The sequence below is a fragment of the Monodelphis domestica genome, chromosome 3, assembly GCF_027887165.1.
Source record: "Monodelphis domestica isolate mMonDom1 chromosome 3, mMonDom1.pri, whole genome shotgun sequence".
Classification (NCBI taxonomy): Eukaryota; Metazoa; Chordata; class Mammalia; order Didelphimorphia; family Didelphidae; genus Monodelphis; species Monodelphis domestica.
The window spans coordinates 114,400,861-114,408,281 of NC_077229.1; the positions used below are offsets into that span (position 1 = coordinate 114,400,861).

General features: G+C 37.2%; 1 non-coding gene across 1 annotated transcript; it reads right to left on the reverse strand.

Annotated features, from left to right (window-relative positions):
- Positions 1-7,119: 7,119 nt before the first annotated feature.
- MIR12340 (microRNA mir-12340) lies at positions 7,120-7,186 on the reverse strand. The gene has a single exon (NR_162889.1). It is a non-coding gene; the product is annotated as a microRNA mir-12340 (primary transcript).
- Between the last annotated feature and the right edge of the window lie 235 nt (positions 7,187-7,421).

Here is a 7,421-nt window from a genome sequence, read left to right on the forward strand (position 1 = left end):
AGAGAATGGAAAGACAGTATATAGCTGATACTGTTCCAATTGACTCTAAGTTAACTAAGAAGATTTTGTAATTTCACTTTTTAGGACTCTATGACTTCATTGTATGCTAAATCCTGCAGAGCCATGTCCCATGTTAGCATCAATCTGCTGCTCCCACTTCCAGGAAATTGGATAACACTGGTACAATGCTAGGGAGTAGAATTCCTTCTATAGAAGAAGGATCTCCTTCTTACTAAGCCAGAAGATATTCTTACTATCTTATCTTGGACGTTACCACGAAGAGTAAGAGCTCCTTAAAAAAGGCAGTTCAGTAAACTGAAACCCCAGTGAGTGTGATGAGTATCAAGAAAGTTACCTTGACCTTATGTTATATTGAAAGGCATTGGTATAAAGAAACATGGAAATGTCTTACTCTAGTCACCTGATTAGTCTTTAAGGGTATCTAGTACTGGGTGCCAATTTTAAGGCGAGGCATTGGTAACTTCAGAAGTATCTAGATAACTACTTCAATAACTCCTTGAGTTTATAATATAAATTAGTTGAAAGGATTGGATTTACATATCAGGATACTATTGAGTAATATATATTCTAATCTTGTCATTGTGCCAGATTCCTTACATTAAATTATGTTGGAAGATACAAATGAGGTTGCCACATGGATAGGACTATAGCTTTAATAGAAACAAACGATTGATTCTGAGGTTTAAATTTAATATACTCTGATATTTTCTATAATGAAGAATACCTAACTTCTATTTCAGAGTCCTTATGGGGATCCACAGAGCCAATGATGCAATGACATTTTACCTTGGACTTGTTGTCTTGTCACTTTTAATATCTTGAAAAATATTTGATGTAGTAAATGCTTTTGATATGTCTTATTTCCATTTTGTCAATTGTATGGATTTTTCCTCCAAAAATAAATTCCCAAATAATCCCTCAGCCTTTGAGATGGGAAAATGCACAGGCAAGAAATAGGTAAACCTCTCCCCTTATCAATTTTGTGGAATTTAGTTTATTGCCATTGATACTAGTGAAGTAGCTCCTTTATGAATCGAACCAGAGGGAAGTGAAGAGAATCAGGAGAACAATTTATATACTGATCATGTTATAAAGAAAAAAAAAACTTTAGAAAGACTTTAGGATTGAAGATGAAACATCAGTTAATTCCTCCTACCAGAGGTGTGATGGTCTTCAAATGTAGAATGAGACTTTTTTTTTGTCCATGGTCAGTGAGCAAATATTTCTGAGTAATTGAAGTGTTATGACTTTTAGGTCAAGTGGAAAGAAGAGATACTTAATAAAAATAAAGTGGAAAATATTTTCAATTACTTCTATTGCTTTGCAATCAATTTTTTTTTTAATTAAAGAGGATATTGTTACTTGGTAAATTGTGTGAACACACTACATTCCTGAAATGCAGATCAAATAGTTTTGGGCTTGGAATAGACACTTTGACTAGACTTAGTCATATGCATAACAAAAGATGTCAAAGTTGAGAAAGATGAGTTGGAAGGCAGAATGTTAATGCTGTCATTCTTGAAACAAGGAGAAATAAAGGAAGTCTTCCAACATACCGAGTTTACCCCTTTGTACAAACATTTTGGAGAAATTCGGTAGGAACAACATGATCAGGCAAGCATGGGTTACAATTTGTCATTAGAGGGAAGCCTTGAACCAATCAGATCAGATACATTTGAGAAAGAATTTTGTAGCCACAATGTTGGTTGTGACTGTATCCTTTGGTAATCAATATTTCACCTTTCAAGAGGATAGAACTGGTTAGAAAAGGTGACAGTCTGATCAGAGAGTTATGGTATATTGCATGCAATACCACTAGGGTCTAACATCATATCAAGGGAAGATCAGAAGCTCCCAACAGCCTAGATATAGGCTAACTGCCCTTGCAGAGACAAGCCTCAGTATAACTTCTCAACTACTAATCAGAAACCCTCTACTCTCCATACTTAATCTTTTCCTTTTCTCTAGGTTTTAACTCAATTCCTCTCTTTATGGCTAAATGGCACAATAGAGACAGTTCAAATTCAGGCTTACAAATATACCAGATATATTTCTCAGTTTTTTTTCTACTGAGAAACTAAGATGATAGTACCCACACTACAATTATTGCATTTTTAAAAATGGGATACTATTTGTAAAGTACTTAGTGTCAGTTCCTAGCACATAGTAGGTGGTTAATGTTTGTGCCTTCCATCTCTCCCTCAATTGCCAATGCCTGGCAGGAGCTCTAACTCTTAACTAGGCTCCCTTTTTCCTAGAGCTTACTCTTACCTACACATTATATAAATCTGTTTTTGAAGAATGACATAACACTAGATCTCTGTCAGTCAAGCTTCAGAAATAGCCAGTAAAGTCACTTTCCACAACTTTCCAAAAATAGCAAATATCCTAAATGCCCTACCAGCAAAAGCATAAGTTCCCTGCTACTATATCTAAAGGGGACAAGGACAAGAGTAGAGTTAGAGCCCAATATAAGCAAATAATTCATAATCTGTTTCAGGTCACAGTCACACACTTGAGCTGGCTTGATTAAAGGAAAGGAAGCTCGCCACAAGTTAGGATCTCATTGTTAAAACAGCATCCCGTAAAACAAATAGTCCTCCTAGGCCCTTCAGAACTATCATCTCTTTGAAATCTGCTATAGGTCAGTGGCTCTCTGGCTGATCGAGCCTTTCCCCCCAACTCTCATCACTATCATGTAGTATCCTTAGATTCATCATCTGAAGCTTTAGGGATTTTCAGCCAATTTAGGCATTCAAGGTAAATTATATAAGTTAGAGGAAAACAGAAGATGCCAACCAGCTGGACTTATCCAATCCATTCAGAAGACCGTGGCCTCGTCTATTTTTCCCAGAAAATGTTTTTTTTTTATAGAGGAGTAAAGTAGTCAGGTGTCTGTTTGACATCTCTTCAGAAATAAGAGATATTCAATGAAAAACAGGATTAGAATACCCAGGCACGATCTGACTTTTTTTTTTTTAAGTCCCCCAGGACTCTTATTGCTATTTTTTGATTCCCAGTCATAGATTCTGCTTTTACCTCATTTGACTATTCCTTTGGTCTGTGACTCAAGATTGTACTTCAGTCAATACTTAAGATAACCTGCAGTGGAGTAAAAGAGCATTTTTAGGAAGAAATTATGGCTATATCACCACAGTTGCTTTTGTTAAAAGAAGTACAAGACTGATAGGATAATTTTAGTCATTTGTAGACTAGAAACTAATGTTTGTGACTATGGATAGAATTTGTTTCATGCTGAGAATCAAAGCCTTAGGCCTTTTGTTGCCCCATACAACAATCATTAAAGGTTTTATTCCTAGAATCTTATTCCATTAGCTTCTATAGAGAAGCAAAGTGTCAGTGGATCATAGGAAACGTTCTTCCTGACTGTAATAGAAAACAATTTCAGCTAGAAGTCAAAGTTGTGCCCAAGTCCTCACCTGTGATTTATTCCAACACCTGGTCTCAGTCACTTTAGTCAGAACATCAGAAATGTTGGATGGCCACACTAATATTTTGTTTCTATGTTCAATTTTGATTTGAACACTTGACAAGCATAGAATTCCTGCTAGCAGACAAGATAAAGGTGGTAATGATTTTACCTATGTGATTACACAAAAGAAAAGCCCTTTTAAATACGACTAATGTGGGAAAGACTTTTGGAGCTAAACTGGTGTGTCAAGCATATGTATCTTTGACTGTCAAACAAGAGACAGTAGTCCCTGAAGATAAGGTATAAACAATTTGCAGAATATTTGAACCCAACAAATGACCCAAGTCAAAAAATACAATCACTAAAGCTAAACCTTCCTTGAATGAGAAAAAAAAAATCAGGATTTAATGGTGTCCATTTTGAACAATTCAATAGTTCTACAAAGGCAAATATTTATTTGAAAGTGTTTAGGGTAGAATGAGAAAAGTTTGCTTCTCTCCAAATTACCCCAAATCTGTCCCACGATTTTTAGTGTTCAATCTGCTTGATACATTAAAGAATGAAGTTTCTTACTCTCACCCAATTCTGACCCATATGTAATATCTTATACAGTGAGTTGCTGTCCACAAAGCTTTCAGAATATCTAATTTATAGGAGGCACCTCACTATGATAGGATGGCAATATTAAATATGAGAAAATTCTTAGAGTAACAAAAGATTTGGTTTCCCATGACTAGTATTCTTTGAACAGAGGAGATAGAAATTCTAGTCATTTGTATAACTCAGGGCCTTCATCTTCAAATGTTAGTTATGGAGATATCCTCTAAGGTCCCTTTCTACTCATTCTGAAATTGCCCATTTAAAGTATTACTTTCAGATATGGAGGATGAATGCATTTAGAAAGTCTTCATTCCCAATTGCTGAAAAATGGTGCATGTATCTACTCTAAACCCTTCCTTGGACTCTATGGTTCCTTCTCCTCATGACTTTATCTCTATTGAGGGGTCAGAAGCAGCACTACCATGAACAGTTAAGTAGCTCTGTTGCCTGCATCCAGGTTTCTATCACATGTAGTCCCAGCCTAGCTTGGGAAAACTCAAATAATGGGCCACCCAGCCCTATGATTTTCTGTTTCAACTCTGATTAGAAAAAATGCAAAAAGCTTCAAATATAAATGTTAGGCCAAATTCCAGGTGAATTTCTTTATTCAAATATTGAAGTCAATGATGGAAGAAAACCTTAAGGATGATTGAAAAAAAATATTGCTTTGGTAAAATGAAACAGATGGATTAGCCCAAAGAGCAACACTTTGTCATCACTCAGTAATCTAATTAACATTAATATGTTATTTGTCATTCTTGGGATCCATTTTAACCGTATCTTTCCATGCAAATCTGATTCTAGCCTCTATTCTTCTATCCTGAACTGCCCCCACAGGCAAAAGGAACAAGGAAAGGGAAGGATGTAAGCTCTTCAAGGGTAAGGGCTTTCTGAATTGATACTTGTATTTGTAATACTTACCAATGCCTGTCACCAAATAAAAGTTTAATAAATGCTTTTGCTAACTATTAACTTTTCACTACCTGAGAAATAAATACGAGAATTTCTCTAAGGATACCATAAATATTTCTTGGAACCCTCTACTTGCATGATATAGTTCCTTATAGACTCCAAATGGAACAGTGTGAAGAATGAAACTACTCAAGAATGTTAGAGAAATAGATACATCAATGATTGTCAGTAGATATACAGAAAGGGACAGTAAAATAACACCTAAAAATTTACATTAGAAGGCAGTAAGTAGGGATACACTCAATTTCCAGTTTCAAGGACACAGCTAACGAACATGCCAAGAGGAAGCGGTAACTGATTGGTTGACTGAAACAGGTCAAAATAAGGAAGATGAAGTTGACTTCAGATATTACCTTGTCTTGAGGGGGAATGAGGAAGATCATGGGGCAATGCACTAGCAGCAGCCTAGACACCAGACTGACTTCTCCCTAAGGGGGAACTCCCAATGTGGAACTTGACCAATCACAGCCAGCTGGATTGTCCCATCCCACACAAACCTGGTTCCAGCTTCCATATGGCTTGCCAATACCCTTAAAGAAAAGCATACAGGGAATGTTACCCTAGAACAAAGTTGGCTTTACCCATGGACCAGGATAGAAATCTTTCAAGAAGATATTGACCAACATTTCACCTGCTTCAATAGTTCATATCTTGTTTCTGAACATTCCTCTTCCAACATTTCCACAGTGCCTGGAGGCAAGTGCTTAATTTTTCTAGCCACATGTCCAAAACTTCACTGCAGTTAGTAGGTACAAAAGTTTAAAAAATTCTTCTCTACCATCTGATGAGCGGGAATGTTGCTCACATTTTTAGAGCCAAGGAATGACCACAAGAGGATGAAATGGTAATTCTTGGGATATGGTAATGAGATAAGGTTATATCCATTTTATTCTTTATTCTTTTCTTCTTTATTCTATTTCTATCTTTATTCTTTAATCCCTCTGGAGCAAGTCCTCTTGGGAAAAGGGAAAAAAGGAGATCATGACAGAGTATCATACAATGATTTTAGAGTTAAAAGACTGGGAAGCTTTCCACTTCAAAAAGAGAAAGCAAAGGAATTCATGCATGGAAATCAAAAGAAACAATCCAGATAAAATAACTCCAGAGTTAAAGATACCCACCCACAATGCAGTTTGTTACAGCAGTTTTCTTAAAAATCTTACTAGCCAAGAAGTATATGGACTTCCAGGGGCATCTTTGAAAAGATTTGTGCTTAATGTCCAATGTTTGTTTTTGCAATGCAAGTAACTGAGCTCTTCTTAAAGCAGAGGTAGTAATAGAACTTAGAGAATGCTGTTTTATTTGGGACTCAGAACAGCCATTTAAACCTCTCCAATCTCTATTTACCCAATTTTTTAAAAGCCATCACTGTCAGGGAATAAAGGAGGAAATTCTCTGAAATCAGAGAGACCTTTTTGGAATGGAGACTACTCAGGGTTGCCACCACTGTCCTGGTAGAGCACAGTATATCATGCCAAAATAGAATACAAGCAGGCACTGTCCATTAAGAAGAACTTAATTACCTTGCCTTTGTGGAAGGGAAACCCTAGGACGTAGAGCATTTTTATATCATGTTCCAAAAATGAAGAAAATCAGATGGAACTGCCCTTACCCATTGCTTCCCAGCAGGGTGAAGGGAGTAGATTATGAACTTGCAAGTGGGCCTTAGGAAATACAGACTATAAGCTGAGGCTCTCTCCCATGTTTTATTAGAAGGCGTTTTCAACTAAGTGTTTCCTGCAAGCTCTTTAAGAATAGAGGCCATAACTAACAGGCAAGCCTAGGTTGATAGTGATGGAGGAAGGGCTGGTCCCATTAGGACAACTAATGCCTGAGGGGCTTTGTGAGCACAATACCTGCAAGGGCTTTCCAGGGGAAAAACTCCCACTCAGACTAAGAACAATCTGTTGGTTTTTAACCTTCAGCTTATTACAGTATCATTTTCATTGTGCCTTAACCCTGTCTGGAGGGGGAATGAAAGAGGATTGTGGGGTAATGCACTCGCAGCAGCCTAGCCACCAAACTGACTTCTCCCTCAAGGGGAATACCCAATGTGGAACCTGACCGATCACAGCCAGCTGGATTGTCCCATCCCACACAAACCTGGTTCCAGTTTCCATAAGGTTTGCCAACACCCTAAAAGAGAAGAGCACACAGGGAGTGTTACCCTAGAACAATAGAGTTAAAAGTTGACTTTGCCCGTGGAGAAGGCAGGGAAAATTCTTTCAAAAAGATACTGATCAGCATTTCACCTGCTTCAGTAGTCCAACTTGGTTCTGAACATTCCCCTTTCCAGCATTGCCACAATGTCTGGAGGCAGGTGCTCAATAAATGCTCATTCATGACTATTCACACATCAGAAAATTAACTTGAAATCTCTATTCTAGAATAGTGT